At 43.2% G+C, this 16284-nt stretch overlaps 1 long non-coding RNA gene across 1 annotated transcript in view; it reads right to left on the reverse strand.

Moving 5' to 3' along the window:
• Positions 1-4655: 4655 nt before the first annotated feature.
• Positions 4656-16284, reverse strand: part of LOC139039004 (uncharacterized) — a 68849-nt gene continuing 57220 nt past the window's right edge. The window contains exon 3 of the long non-coding RNA XR_011492108.1: positions 4656-9653. This is a non-coding gene — a long non-coding RNA (uncharacterized lncRNA). The remainder of the gene's footprint in view (positions 9654-16284) is intronic.

The raw sequence follows: 16284 nt of genomic DNA on the forward strand, positions 1-16284 counted from the left end.
TTATTTATACAACCTTCCAATGTTTTATTTTCTTCTCTTCTATCAAGATTAAAATACTTGAATTTATCAGTATTAAAGCACAAAATGAGACAGATTAGGCTTCCCCCATTTTTTTCTATATCCATTCAACCCTCCTCCTAAGATGGCTATAGGAGATCCCTGGGGCTTTACTCCACCCTCCCATAAGAGCTCTCCTTGGAAATGGCAGCCAGGGCAAGCTGGACCAGAATGGATGAGGACAAAGAGTTTCAGCGAGGAGCAAAACAAAGGGACTACAAGAGAAGGGCAGCTCTCATTAATACCATTAAGTTATATAAGACTTCTAAATCATAGTGGCAATAGGCAATTTAACCACATTTCATGGAGACTGCTGTGAAATGGCAATTAAATCTAGATGAATAAGTAAAGCAAATAATGGAGAAATAAGATATGAGACATATGCATGTAAGATTCCTTATTTTGTAATCAGATATAATAAATGAGAGCTTTGGGAGTTGGACTAATAATTTGAATTACACACTTCTAAGCCACTGTTGGAAGGCCTGTCTGCCCTGGACCTCAACTGAACCATTGTTGGGGCCTCACTTCTTCTTCTCCTTGATGAGAAAGAGGAAAGAATGAACGTCCACATCATCGTTTTATTCTCCTCTCTTTACAACTCTGCAGGGTAAACAGGTGCTACATCAGGTTGTGTTTTCTTAAAAGACGTTCATTAGTCTCCAGGCCTCCACAGCTCACAACACTGAGTGTTATAAAGAGATGGCTGCTGGGCTTCCAAAAGTTGACAAAACCCATGGAAAAAAAAAGTCCCGGCTGGACGTTGCTTTCTGGGGAGAACATGCAGTCGCAGCATGGAGGGCCCTTTTGAACATTTTCTGAGTAATAAAAATGTGTTATATCATGAAAACAAACAGGCTCGGAAAGAAAAAAATCTTAACGGACCACAGATCTCAAAGAAAAAGCACCAACAATTGACAGCCCCACACACCCCATGAGCAGTTTCTATTTTTGTGATTCCTGAGATTTTGATCACACGCCATTTTGAAAACATAAGTCTAATGAGGGCGTAACTACTGAACAGCATCATGTGGATCACAAAAAGCATGGACTTTGGGTAAAATTAGGTTAAAATCTTGGCTCCTCCTTTCCCTGGTGGGCATTACCTCTCCTGAGTTTCTATCTCTGAAGTAAAGACAAAATTATTGTGAGGATTAAATGAAACCATGTATGCAGTAGGCTGTCAATAAACACCTTCCTCTTGTGTTAAGTGAACAGAACTTTTCTCTGGGAGGATTCTACCTCCCAAAGATGCCTATGATGCAAGCACTAGAGTCAGGACTAGTTAACTAAGGAAAGGCACTAGGAATCTTCCCACAAAATAGAAACTGATGCTCAAACTGTAGAATTAAGATACAGACATTGAATCCTCTCCAATCACGGGACTGTGCCAGCCCCCTTAAGTGGAGCTTGTGGTCAGTGTTTGATCCTGGGGCAAGACACAGAATGGTGCATAGTTGGTTGGTTTGTTTCTCCTCAGTTTTTTCCTAATGCTACATTATATTTAAAATAAAATCAGGAAAATCTCATATTTAAAGTAGCTAACTAATTTTCATTGTTGTTTTTGTTTTAATTTTTTTAATTTATTTTTAATTGAAGGATAATTGCTTTACAATGTTGTGTTGGTTTCTGCCAACAACATGAATCAGTCAAGTTTTTTTGTTTTGTTGTTTAGTCACTAAGTTGTGTCCAACACTTCTGTGGACCCTAAGGACTGTAGCATGCCAAGCTCCTTTGTCCATGGGATTTTCCAGGCAAAAATACTGGAGTGGGTTGCCATTTCCTTCTTCCTGAACCAAGTTATACAGTATGCTATATTGCCACCATAATTTTCTCTTATACAGCAATCCTGTAGCTTACCCAAGAGCAGATTACCTTTAAGACAATTTCAGAACAGGCCCCCTCTAGTTTCAGTATGTGTTCAATGGATCCAAAGGGTTGTGTAAGGCTGAGTCAGGGGCATGACCTTCATATCACCAGACGGGCTGCCTGGGGTAGCCAGCTGCGTCCCTGGTAATGTATTTAACCAATCTTGGCCTAAGTTTCCTCATTTGTAAGTGAGGAAGGTGGTCTGCCATCTCTAAGTTCTCATACAGCCCAAATATCTTCTAGTTACACTTCTTTTTTTTAAAACGAACTCAATTTTAACCTCTTCCCTCAGTAATACAGGTTTGAACTAATAAATGAATCCTGATAACAATAATGTTTCTAAACTTCCAAAGGGTTGGAATCATAAGATAAATTATTTTTTTCTGGTTGATTAAAGAGTTGAAAATAAACTACTAATGTATGTGAGACCCTGAACTGGATATTTTATCTATTGCCTTTCTTTTAATCTGAGCATCCGAAAGGAGAGGGGTAAGAAATCAACACATGATAAGGGCTATAGATGCCGTGTACTAGGGTCGGTGCATTATACATATGACCTTACTAGGGGTGGGTAACAACATCCAGTGCTTACAGATGCTTAAAACGCCAGGTATGAAGCAGTCACAATTCAAATACAGGACTGAACTGACAGCCTCCAAAGCTCACAGTTTTTTCTGGACTGCCTGCAATGGAGTCAGAATAGCTGTAGAAATAATATCTACATATTATCTTATGTATAATGTGGAGCAGAAATTTACTCTCTGGCTAGGCCTTAACAATTACACAGTAAAATTCTCCAGTTTAAGCCTCAAAGTTCTCCAAGGATCTTCCAGCTCTAAAATGCAATGATTCTCTGGTCAACTCAACAACCACAAAAAGTAAATGTATTAAGTATCCAAGAAGCAGGGTTCATCTCTGTGTCCAGCTGGATATCATTGCTATCTGAATCCTGTCCATCCCCTAATTCTTCTCTTTTGTCTACCACCCCTCCAGAATACTAGATAACGTCCAAAGATTCAGATACCACAGAATAATTCAAATTAATAGAATATATATTGCATGACAATATATTTCACCATTAAAAAAAAACTGGGACAATCAGCCCATGAGAGCTTTACACTCTAGTGACTTCCTCTTGCTCTTACAGCTAATCAACCGGGGCTCAAGGGGCAGCTATTTGTTGATCTTTGAGTGTAAGGTGGTGTCCTCTCTGGCCCTTTCAATTCAGACATCAACCAAAAGACCTGAGAAGTTATTGTATTTCTGGGATTTTTCTTTGTTTAAAAAAAAAAGTGCAAGAAGATATTCAGCGGAAAAAAGAGAAGCATCGACGTTTCCATTGGTAATCTGGTCTGTGTGTTCCCTGCTACTGAGCATTTTCAGAAGGCCTGACTGTCTGGGTTAATTGTTTAATGCTTTTAGTTAGAATTAAACTTTGCACCTGCTCTGACAGTGATAAATTAAATGTGCTCCTTTTCCAATACTGTTGCCCTCTTTAAGTAGAGACCAAGAAGTGTATCTCCCTTCTTCCCCGGCATTTGAGGAATCTCTGCTACACTGGAGTGTAAACCAGCATAATTTGTCACCAGAGCTAGCGCCAATTAAATTGATTGCGTTGGACTGAACTCTGGGACCCCTAATGCAAGCACTAAGGGAAAAATGGGCTCTTTTCTGCCCATTCCCCCATGTGGCACTTAGGCATAGCTCAACAGTGGAAGGCTTTCAAGGTTCAAAAGGGTTTTATTTTCAAAAGAAATGGGCATTGATCAGCTGCATTTAAAGGCAAAGATAATTCCAGAGCTTGAAGGCTGGATTTGTGTTTAAGGTCTAAATCTCTTTCTTTAACCTTGGGGGGCCAGTATAACATAAAAGCAACAAAGAGATTAAGATTACAAAGGGTTTGCAAGTGTAAATGATGCGGTGGTATTCTCCAAACATAACACAGTCCCCATTCACAAGCCCAGGCACAGGCCGGCATTTGATCTGTTGGTTTTACACCTGTAAAAACAACTCGTGTTTATTTGTCACTCAGCAAACCATTTCAGGCAAGAGGGGATAAGAAAAAAAAAAAAAGGAAAGTGGAGGAGGAGTGAACTTGTTCATACCACAGAGTTCAAAGGGGCCTTCCCCAAACTGACTGAAAAGTAAACACACAGAAGGTCAGCATGGAAGAGACAATCAGAAAATCCCCTCTCTCTGTCGGCATAGCACACTTCACACAGGAATGCGAGGAGCAGGACTCTCTGCTCCAGCCCTTGGTCATTCCCCTCATTATCCCAGCTTCTGATGTTTGGGTTTGTTATGTCACGTTCCACCAAAGAAGGCAGTAAATAAGCTCAGAGCAAATATCAGCCCCTTCTTGCTCCTTTATTTATGAGCTACCAATTATGTGTCCCTCCATCTTGCCTTTTAGCTCAACTTCCCACCATCAGTTCTAGAGAACAGTACCATTTGAGAAAGATTAGATATAAATCAAGGCTACAAAGTTAAGAGACTCAGACTCCAAATTAGCTGATTCCATCACTGCACAAGGATGAAACCAGAGGTAAGTGCACCCCTCCCCTCAAGTTCAGGTCTCTTCTCATCCATCTGCTTTCTCCCTCAGCAACATATACCTTCTCCCTTCAACCCTATCCCCTGGTTCTTCCTGGGACAAGCTGAAGCCTTCTCAGGGAAATCAAACCTTATAGCTAAACCACCTGGTAACAATGGAATGCTCTGATTTCAGACAAAGGGGGAAAATTGATGTTTATTGATGCTTTCAAAGTCAGATCAAATGTCTGGGCACCCTGAGAAGGTAAACAGTTTGGTATGAACTTAGGTGACTAAGTTTTCAGTGCTCCTTTAAAGTAAGCAAGCAAACAAGAAAACATCATTACTTAGGAGAGAGACTATGCACCAGAAGAAAAGTGGAAAAGAATAATTCAGGTGGCAGCTCTCTGTCTCCCTAAACCCCTGAACAATTCAGCTCAGGCCCCAAACTTGCATACTCTACCCAAAAAACAAAAGCCACATCTCTCTGACCAGAAAAAATGTTTAGTGTAATTACTGCTACTTGATTATCCTTTCCAAAATACTGCTTCCAACAGGGCACTCTGTGGAAAGAAAATAAATGGGAACAAAAGATCAATGTATTGTAGATAGCAAGGGCTTTGGGGTTTTTTTTCTTTTCTTTTTTTGCGGGGGAGGGGAGCTGTGCTGGGTCTTTGTTGCTGCTCGGATTTTTTTCTCGTTGTAGCGTGGGCTTCTCATTGCAGAGGTTTCTCTTGTGCAGTACAGGCTCTTAAAGGCATGCAGGCTTCAGTAGTTGCAGCACTGGGGCTCAGTAGTTGCAGCTTTCGGGTTCCCACAGCACAGACAGACTCAACAGTTGTGGCTCATGGGCTTAGTTGCTCCGCAGCATGTGGGACTTTCCCAGACCAGGGACCAAAGCCATGTCTCCTGCATTGGCAGGCAGATTCTTTACCACTGAGCCACCAGGAAAACATGGGTATTTGGTTTTATGAAAATTTTTGTTTTGATATGTACTTGTGTGTGTATGTATAAACTGACACCTAAGTGTGTGGTATTGTGCAATGATGTAAAATATATTGATAACTCTGGATTAAAACCCTTTCATGGATCATACCTTGTTGGAGAAAAAAGGCTTGCATAACTCAGTGAAGCTATGAGCCATCCCATGCAGGGCCACCTAAGACAGACAGGTCATAGTGAAGATTTCTGACAAAGCATGGTCCACTGGAGAAGGAAATGGCAAAAAAACTCCAGTATTCTTGCCACAAGAACTCCAAGAACAATATTAAAGGGCAAAAGGATATGACATCAGAAGATGAGCACCCCCCACCCTAGTCAGAAGGTGTCCAATACACTAATGAGGAAGAGCGGAAGGCAATTACTAACAACTCCAGAAAGAACGAAGCATCTGGGCCAAAGAGGAAAAAATGCTCAGTTGTTGATATATCTAGTGGTGAAAATAAAGTCCAATGATGTAAAGAATGATACTGCATATGAAACTGGAATGTTAGGTCCATGAATCAAGGGAAATCGGATGTGGTGAAGCACGAGATGGTAAGAGTGAATACTGATATCTAGCAGTCAGTGAACTAAAATGGATGGGAATGGGAGAATTTAACTCAGATGACCATTATATCTACTACTGTGGGCAAGAATCCCTTAGACAAAATGGAGTAGTCCTTATAGTCAACAAAAGAGTCCAAAATGCAGTACTTGGGTGCAATCTCAAAAACAACAGCTTGATCTCAATTCCTTTCCAAGGGAAATCACTCAGCATTACAGTAATCCAAGTCTAGGTCCCAACCAGTGAGGCCACAGAAGCTGAAGTTGACTAATTCTATGAAGACATATAAGACCTTCTATAACTAACACCAAAAGAAGACATCTTTTCATCATAGGGAATTGGAATGCAAAAGGAGGAAGTCAAGAGATACCTGGAGTAACAGCCAAATTTGACCTTGGAATACAAAATGAAGCAGGACAAAGGCTAACCAAGATTGCCAAGAGAACACACTGGTCATAGTAAATACCCTCTTCCAAAAGACAACTCTCACATAGACATCACCAGATGGTCAAAACTGAAATCAGATTGATTATATTCTTTGCAGCCAAAGATAGAGAGGCTGTATGGTGTCTGCAAAAACAAGACCTGGAGATGACTGTGGTTTAGACTCTGAGCTCTTTACTGCAAAATTTGGCTTAAATTGAAGAAAGTAAGGGAAACCACTAGGCCATTCAGCTATGACCTAAATAAAATCCCTTATAATTATACAGTGGAGATGATGAATAGATTCAAGGGATGAGATTTGGTAGATGGAGTGTCTGAAGAACTATGGACAGAGAGGTTCATAACATTGTCCTGGAGGCAGTGACCAAAATCATCCCAAAGAAAAAGAAATGCAGGAAGGCAAAATGGTTGTCTGAGGAATCTTTACAAATAGCTGAATAAAGAAGAGAAGCAAAAAGGGAGAAAGGAAAAGACATACCCAACTGAATAAAGAGTTCCAGAGAACAGCAAGGAAAGATAAGGCCTTCTCCAATGAACAGTGCAAAGAAGTAGAGGTAAACAATAGAATGAGAAAGACTAGAGATCTTTTCAAGAAAACTGGAGATATCAAGGGAACATTTCATGCAATGTTTTTCATTTTCATTCAACATATCATGCAAGGATTGGCATGATAAAGGACAGAAATGGTAAGGACCTAATAGAAGCAACAGAGATTACGAAGAGGTGGCAAGAATACACAGAAGAACTATACAAAAATGGTCTTAATGACCCAGATAACCACGATGGTGTGGTCACTCACCTAGAGCCAGATAGGAGTGTGAAGTCAAGTGGGCCTTAGAAAACATTAAGTTAAGTAAGTGTTAGTCTCTCAGTCATGCCCGACTCTTTGCAACCCCATGGACTGCAGCCCACCAAGCTCCTCTGTCTGTGAGATTTTCCAGGCAAGAATACTGGAGTGGGTTGCCATTTCCTTCTCCAAGGAATCTTCCCAATCCAGGGATCGAACCCAGGTCTCCTGCAATGCAGGCAAAATCTTTACCGACTGAGCTACAAGGGAAGCCCTAAGGAGCATTACTACAAATGAAACTAGTGGAGGTGATAGAATTCTAGTTGAGCTATTTCAAATCCTAAAAGACGATGCTTTTAAAGAGCTGCACTCAATATGTCAGCAAATTTGGAAAGCTCAGCAGTGGCCACCAGAATGGAAAAGGTCAGTTTTCATTCCAATCCCAAAGAAGGGCAATGTCAAAGAATGTTCAAACTACCATACAATTGTGCTCATGTTGCATGCTAGTAAGGTTATGTTCAAGCATAAACAATCCTTAAAGCTGGGCTTCAGAAGTATGTAAATCAAGAAATTTCAGATATTCAAGCTAGATTTAGAAAAGGCAGAGGAACTAGAGATCAAACTGTCAACATTCATTGGATCATAAAGAAAGCAAGAGAATTCCAGGAAAACATCTGCTTCACTGACTATGTTAAAGCCTCTGACTGTGTGGATCACAACAAATTGTGGAAATTTTTTTAAGAGATGGGAATACCAGACCCATCTCACCAATACCATCTCACCTATCTCCTGAGAAACCTGTATGCAGGTCAAGAAGCAACAGTTAGAACTGGACATGGAACAATGGACTGGTTCAAAAGTGGGAAAGGAGTACAACAAGGCTGTATATTGTCACCTTGCTTATTTAACTTCTATGTAGAGTATACCATGCAAAATGCTGAGCTGCATGAATCACAAGCTGGAATCAAGATTTCCAGGAGAAATATCAACAACCTCAGATATGCAGATGATACCATTCTAAAGGCAGAAAGTGAAGAGGAACTAAAGAGTCTCTTAATGAGGGTAAAAGAGGAGAGAGAAAAAGCTGGCTTAAACTCAACACTCATAAAACCAAGATCATGATATCCAGTCCCATCATTTTAAGGCAAATATAAGGGAAAAAGTAGAAGCAGTGACAGATTTTATTTTCTTGGGCCCCAAAATCAGTGAAGATGGTGACTGCAGCCATGAAATTAAAAGATACCTGCTCCTTGGAAGACAAGTTATGACAAAACTAGACGGCATATTGAAGAGCAGAGACATCACTTTACCGACAAAGGACCATATAGTCAAAGCTTTTGTTTTTCCAGTAGTCATACAGATATGAGAGTTAGACCATAAAGGCTGAACACCAAAGAACTGATGCTTTTGAACTGTCGTGTTGGAGAAGATTCTTGAGAGTCCCTTGGACTGCAAAGAAATAAAACCAGTCAATCCTAAAGAAAATCAATGTTGAATATTCAGTAGAAGGACTCATGCTGAAGCTGGAGCTCCAATACTTTGGCCACTTGATGCAAACAGCCAACTCATTGGAAAAAATCCTGATGCTGGGGAAGTTTGAAGGCAAGAGGAGAAGCAGCTGACAGAGGATGAGACAGTTGGACGGCATCATGGACTCAATGGACATGAATTGGAGCAAACTCTGGGAGATAGTGAAGGACAGGGAAGCCTGGTGTGCTGCAGTCCATGGGGTTACAAAGAGTCAGACACAACTTAGCGACTAAACAACAACTGGATAAAAGACAGTTTTAAAAGCACTAGAAAGTATTGGGAAAAACCTCAATGTACACAGCTGGAGTTTAGCAAAACTCAGAGTGGGTCAGAAAGATGTAAAATGTTCTGCAGGGAATTACAGAATGAATTGCCTTAACAAATGGAATAAACTGCCTCAAAAAACATGGAGGCAGATCACACATCCTCCCTACTGATAAGGGAAATATTAAGAAGTGTTATCTATATATGCTTTTACTATTTCCAAAAGGTTTCACTCCTTTATGTCACCAGCATCCCAGAAGGAAAGCCAAGCATTCTTTTTTCAGGATCCTCATTTTTAAAAATAGGGGGCTAGAGTGGTTAGGTGGCTTGTCCTTGGCCTAGAGAAGGTCAGTGTCAGAAAATAAACTCAAATATTTGACACAAATTCCAAGTTCTTTCCTCTTCTTGCTTGGAAAATGATAGACTGGTTCATCAGAATCCTTCCCATCATTAAGGTGCAAAGGGCAACTGTTCCCCTCCAGAATGGCCTCTGATAATCCCTGTGACCTTGTCCACCACTTCCAGCACCATCCAGCATGGTTCTTATCTGCTCCAGGTGGGTAATGTTTTCTTAGTGGCTCCATTACAAGTCTTTCAAAGTTGGGGGCCAGGGCATTCCTCTTACTGAAAGTGAAAAGTGAAAGTGTTAGTCACTCGGTCATGTCTCACTCTTTGCAACTGTAGCCCACCAGACTCCTCTGTCCATGCAATTCTCCAGGCAAAAATGTTAGAGTGGGTAGTCATTCCCTTCCCCAGGGGTTCTTCCCGACCGAGGGACCAAACCCAGGTCTCTTGCATTTCAGGCCGATTCTTTACCATCTGAGACACCAGGGAAGCCCAAAAAGGAGACAGAAGCCCTTGGCTGATTGTGCTGGCACATTCCAGTCTCACTGACAACCCCGGAGCAGGACTTTTCCTAAAGCTGTGGTATGTATGCTCAGTTGCTCAGTCATATCCGATTCTTTACAAACCTTTGGACAGTATCCCTGCAGGCTCCTTGTTCATGTATTTTTCAGGCAAGAATCCCGGAGTGGGTTACCATTTCCTCCTTCTGCAGATCATCCCAACTCAGAGATTGAACCAGTGTCTCCTGTGCCTCCTTCATTGTAGGCAGATTCTTTACCCGCTGAGCCATTGGGAAAAGGCTCATCTTTGCTGACTTATTATTGATTGTTTAATCAATGGACTGCCTCAGCCTCCCATACCAAGGTAGGCGTTAAGGGGAAGAAAATAACCTTAGTGTGGGACCAGGAGTGGTCAAAGCAATTGGTAAAGTTGGAATACACCACTACCACAGGGCCCATCCTTTTATTTCAAACCACCAGGCATTTAATGGGCACCTACACAAGGCCAGCACAGTGAAGAATGCTGTGGAGTTTATAGCTCAGAGGTGCAAACAGGCAAGCAATGAACTGAAATGCACAGCAGAAAGGAATGAGGGCTAACTTGAGGTCTGAAACATAGGCTGGAGACAGAAAGGAATGGAAAACGGAGGATGAGAGAGGGCTTCATGGTAAAAACCACATCTGAGCTAAGCCTTGAAAGTTGGCAAGATGTCACCAGCACAGGCTTTCAAGACTTGTCATTTGCTCCATCAGCGAGACTCATTTCAGATTTCCTGGAGCAGCAGGATCAACAGCAACAGTGATTAAAACAGGAGGTCACACACAGTCCAGAAGGACGTGCCCTGCTCGCCTTCGAGACTTCTGCTGATGTCTCGGCTGTGGAGGAGGTCGATCAGCTAAAGATCAGAGAGCCATCCCAGAGGCTGGCTGCCCAGGTCATCCTGGTGATCAGCCCCACATTACAACAGAGGAAGCCTCCCCGCTGGCTCCTGGGAGCCCGTAAAACCAACTGTAATCACACTGCTCTTTTCCATAGTGTAGACTGTATTCACCAGCAGCCCTAAACTGTGACTGCCTGGAATGGGAATGAGCAGATTAGCCTTTCAAACCTTCCCAGATCAGGTCAAAGTCTCAGGGACCAGTGTTCAGAGTCAAGCTGGAGTCACATCAAGACACCCTACAGAAAAGAAGGTCTGTGTTTTCACATCAGCGGGTTTGGGGGAAGGAGGTCCCTCCTCCTCCTGCCCTCAATTTGGCAGTTTTTCTAGTTGCAAGACAAAAATATTTGCACATTTCTCAAGTGGCTCAGGAAGCCCCTGTGAAGCAGGGAAAAGAATCCATCAACTGAGCTGTGGTCCACATGGACCCGTCATCCGGGAGCCTCAGGCTGTCTCGTTCCCTGTTCCCAGGCAGAGGGGCATCCCAATCCTCTCTCTCTGTGGAAGGCCAACGTGAGCCCCGACAGCAAGTGCCATCTCTGGGAAGGACCGCAGGGTTAGGCAGCGGTGACAGAAACCTCAGCTTCCCCCAAACTCCCCTGATCAGATTTTGAAGGCCAAGCCGGTTCAGCTAAGGAGTATTCCATGCAAATTTGCCAAACACCAGCTGAGGGGATTTCCACGCCTCACTTCCAACACAGCAGGAGAATCCTGAGCGGCAGGGTCCAGTCCTATCTTTATTTTACATTCCGGAAGCCTGAGCCGAGTTTCCGCGGGTCCCTTCGGTCATTACCACCCATTCACTTTGACCTCTTTGTGGCCAAGGATTTAAGACTTCCAAGGTACTTCTGAGTGCGTATGGCTCCTTCCCACATACATTGCCCTCTCTTTCCCCAGAGAAGGTAGAAGGATTACACCCATAAGAGACACCAGAAGACTGAAAACTGGAAAATCAAATGGTCTGGCCCAGAACCGATAAAGGAAAGAAAACTCAAATTCCAAATTCACCTTTCCTCTCCTTTTATCAGAACTGCTGTCAGGAGCCACATTGAGATCTGAATTTGTATTGTAGGAGAGCATGCATTCCCAAGTGACTTTTTGGAGGACTGTGTATAAATCTTTCTAATGCCAACTTCTTCTTTAAAAAATAACACCTTTTGTTTCTCCCTGATATAAAAGTAATAAATCTTCATTGAAAAAATGGAAATATAGAAAAGAATAAAGATCACTCCATAATCCAATATCCAGATATAACAGCTGTTAACATTTTGATATCCCTTTTTTTGTGCACATGGATTTATTTTTTTCCAAACTAAGGTTATACTCCTATATACTTAAGAATTCTGCTGCTTTACACATAACATTCTACTGTACTTCTCTGTGTTGATAGCTATTATTCTACAGCATCATTTTAAATAACTGCAAGATAATGCATTATGGGCATGTACCATCATTTACCAATCTACTTTTTGGACAGTTGAGTTGCTTCTAAGTATTCTCAAATATAAAACAGGCTGAGTGGAAATCTCAGCTATATTAAGGAAAGGATGGGCAATATGATAAAACTCCTAAGGAGACTTCATGACTATTTTTAATTCATTCTTGCTTTTATGTACATGGCATCCAGGTAAGGTTTGGTATCTACGTTCTTGGTCCTTTTATGAATAGGATACACGGCCAACATGTCACAAAGACACAGGTGATATCAGAAAGGGGAAAGAGCACTAGACTAAGAGCTGAGAGGCCAGATTCCACTGCCAGCCCATAATTCACTGTGTGACCTTGAGTGAGTTACCTACTTCTCTGAACAACACTTTCCTCATACACTGAATAAAGAAATTGAACCAGATGACTTTAATATGCCTTCCAGTCCTAACACCATGGTCCTACAATACTTTTGGGGAGATAACACTCAAACCCAAAACAGTGAACCATATATTATTGTTGTTGTTTAGTAGCTAAGTCATGTCCAACTCTCTGTGGCCTCATGGACTATAGCCCACCAGGCTCTTTTGTCCATGGGATTCCCCAGGCAAGAACACTGGAGTGGGTTGCCATTTCCTTCTCCAGGGGATCTTCCCGACCCAGGGATCGAACCCATGTCTCCTGCATTGGCAGGCAGACTCTTTACCACTGAGCCACCTGGGAAGACTGAACTGTATAGGACTGTCTATTATCAAAGGTAGACTGTGTTGGAAACACAGTTCTCAACTCTCTAACAGATATGACCTAAGTCACAGGCAAATTGTGCCCATAACAACTTATGGTTTGAAAATAATTTATTTTGTTCTAATAATTGAGAAGAGATTCGAGACTTCCCCCATGAGAAGGTCACTGTCACTTCCATCCCAGTTTGCTCTTAAGAATGAGAGAGAAGTTAGGGGATTTGGAGTTCATGCACCTAAAAAAGCGTAGGACTTTTCACCTATGTTATTGAGAAGACCCCTTAGGACTCAGTCCTGTGATTTCCAAAGTGCCCTAAAATGACATTACTGCTCCTCCTCAGCCCCTTCTTGCTCCTTCCCCGAGGAAAAGCAGACTAATTGCATCCATCTGAGAGACGAGGATCCTGAAATTAAAACGCTCCTTCTCAAGGCAGTGGGGGAGCCTCTCATCACTCAGGGCCCTGGTCCTAGGCCTGCCCACACCAGTCTAACATCAACCCTTTACTGCCTGACGTGGGCATGCCTGTGACACATGCCCCCCACACCGGCAAGTACATGGCTGTGAGATCCACTGGGCACCATGACCACTGCTTCTCTGCCAACACAGGGCTCCTCAGCAGAACCAGGGTGTAGACTGGACCCAGAGAAAGCGGGATGTGAACAGGCCAAGAAGAGGAGATGAGAAAGGAAACCCTCTACAGGGTGGGCCAAGGCCTGGAGGCTCCGTGCACCTTCTTCACAGGCCCTCACCCCGGTCTCAGGAGCTGTACTTTATCTACATTGAGGCCCTGGGGCAGCCAGAGCTGAAGTGGCAACTTTGCTTACATTCACACTTATCTCTGCTCCTGGCACCCACATGCCCTGAAGTGAACAGGAGAGGGAGTCATCATCACAAAGCTCTCCAGGAGGCTGGCGCATGCATGAGGGGCTGGCTCCATCCCATCTTTGAAATATGCAGGGTATGCTGGGGTGGACACAGCTCATCTTAATCCCTGCATCAGTAAACTATTCCTGAGGGGTTCAACCTCTAGTGAGTCAGTCCCTCCCAGCCAGCAAGAATAAACTATATTTTATCCCTAGCTGAGACTACAGTACCAAGAAAACCAAAGAGAACTGGCAGTAACAACCGAGAGAAAGAAAAAAGCCTCTGGTGTGGGATGACAGACTGATTCAAACACTCCCAAATTACCACTAGGGCCATGTTCCCAAAGGGAGCTCCGCTGGGGAGGGAGAAAAACTCAGTGGTCCCAAAACAGCCATAAACAGACATATATAGATATATATATAGATACATATAGATATAAATATGTATATATAGAGATATCTGGAGTGCATGTATATGTACACACACAGACACTCTGCGTGTGTGTGTGTGTGTGTGTGTGTGTGTGTGTGTTTACGGAGGAGCGAGAAACAGCAAGATTTTCCTTTGCCCCATTCAAAGCCTGGCTTTGGTTGAGGGGCCCACAAAACCTGTGACACTACACTCCTCCTCCCCTCCTCCAGGCAGGCTCCATGCCATCAAAGACAATTTTCCCAAATCTTGGCCATCAGAAGCTGGGCCGTCTCAGGATGTTTCTTGATCAGTTTGGAGGGACCTGGACATCTGAGAAAGAATAACTCATGATTGGTCAGCAAAAATGAGGAAGACCTGGAGGCCAAGAAAGGATAGTCCTAATTTTCCATTTCACTGACCAACTCCTGGGGGAGGCAGTGAGAACAGGAGCCCAGAATCCTAAGCTCTGGGTGAAGCTCCACCAGAAACTCACTGTGGGAGCATGGGCCGCCCCAGGGCTCAGCCCAGCTCAGCCCTCATACTGTCCATTCCAGGATGGGAATGCCTGCCCAGCCCACCTATCCAGGTGGATAATGCTACCTGGGCACCTCCAATTCAGCTGGTACCAAGGGCCCTTCCATGTGATGCTCCTTGGAGTACAGACATGGGTACAGCAGGGTCGCTGCACGATGATGCAGTACAGACTGCATACAGGTGTTCAAGCCAACACCTCACAAAGTGAGGCAATGTACTGCAAATGAGATTTTTAAAAAGAAGAAAAACACACGTACACAGGTGTATTAAGAAAGGCAATCAAAACTATAAGAGCAAGACTTGACCAGCTGTGGAGCCAACACTACAGAGCACTTCAGCCAGAGGGGAAAGTGCCTGCAGAAGCACAGAGTGTCTCCTGACAGCATCATCCAGTCCTACAATGCTTCACAGTGTCAAAGGGTTTACATATGTATTTCTCATTTTGGCCTCCAAAAATCTGTGCAAGAAGTAACTTCCCATGTCACAGATAGCAAAACTGAACTCTTCCAAACCTCAACATTCATCGAGCACCAAGTATAGTCAGGCAGAACAGTATTGTGGTCATCCTCTGCTCACACTGCCTGGTTCCTCACTTATTGTGTGACTGAGGCAATTTACCTCTGAGAGCCTTGGTTTTCACACTTGCGAAATGAGTACAGTAATTGTACTGACTCAGGATTACTGAGGCTTCCCTGGTGGCTCAGATGGTAAAGAATCCACCTGCAATGCAGGTGAGCTGGGTTCCATCCCTGGGTTGAGAAGATCCTCTGGAGGAGGACATGGCAACCCACTCCAGTATTCTTGCCTAGAGAATCCCCATGGGTAGAGGAGCCTGGTGAGCTACATATAGTCCATGGGGTTGCAAAGAGTTGGACAAGACTAAGTGACTACGCACAGGATTACTCTGAGAATTAAATGATAATACAGGGAGATTCAGGTGGCGCTAGTGGTTAAAGAACCTGCCTGTCAATGCAGGTAGACATAAGAGACTCGAGTTCAATCCTTGGGTTGAGAAAATCCCCTGAAGGAGGGCACGGCAACCCACTCCAATATTCTTGCCTGGAGAATCCCACTGAGAGTGGAGCCTGGTTTCCAGCGCACATAGTGAACAACTGTTCGATAACCCTTGGAAGTAATTAGGGCACTTAATTGAAGTATACAACTGGCAAGTTATGTGATCCTGGGCAATCTTGTGTGATCCCACGACCTGGGTTTTTCTGAACTCCAGTTTCTCTGTTTGGAGAACAACTTGGTCGGATTAGGTCAGCTCTAAATTCCCATAACAGTCTATGATTCTAAAGCACATCAAAGCATGTGATACAGCATCTCAAAAATCACCCTTCAACAAAATCGTTCTGAACGCTCTCGACCTGCCAAGCTCTGCCCTAGAAACAGAAAAACTCCCTCGAGGACCACAGAGTTTGAAGAAGCAGCCAGACATGCAGAAAGATGCTACAACACAGTAGGATCAGAGCTATCTTACAGAGGTCACAGATG

Source organism: Odocoileus virginianus, chromosome 2 (assembly GCF_023699985.2).
Source record: "Odocoileus virginianus isolate 20LAN1187 ecotype Illinois chromosome 2, Ovbor_1.2, whole genome shotgun sequence".
In the NCBI taxonomy this organism is placed as follows: domain Eukaryota; kingdom Metazoa; phylum Chordata; class Mammalia; order Artiodactyla; family Cervidae; genus Odocoileus; species Odocoileus virginianus.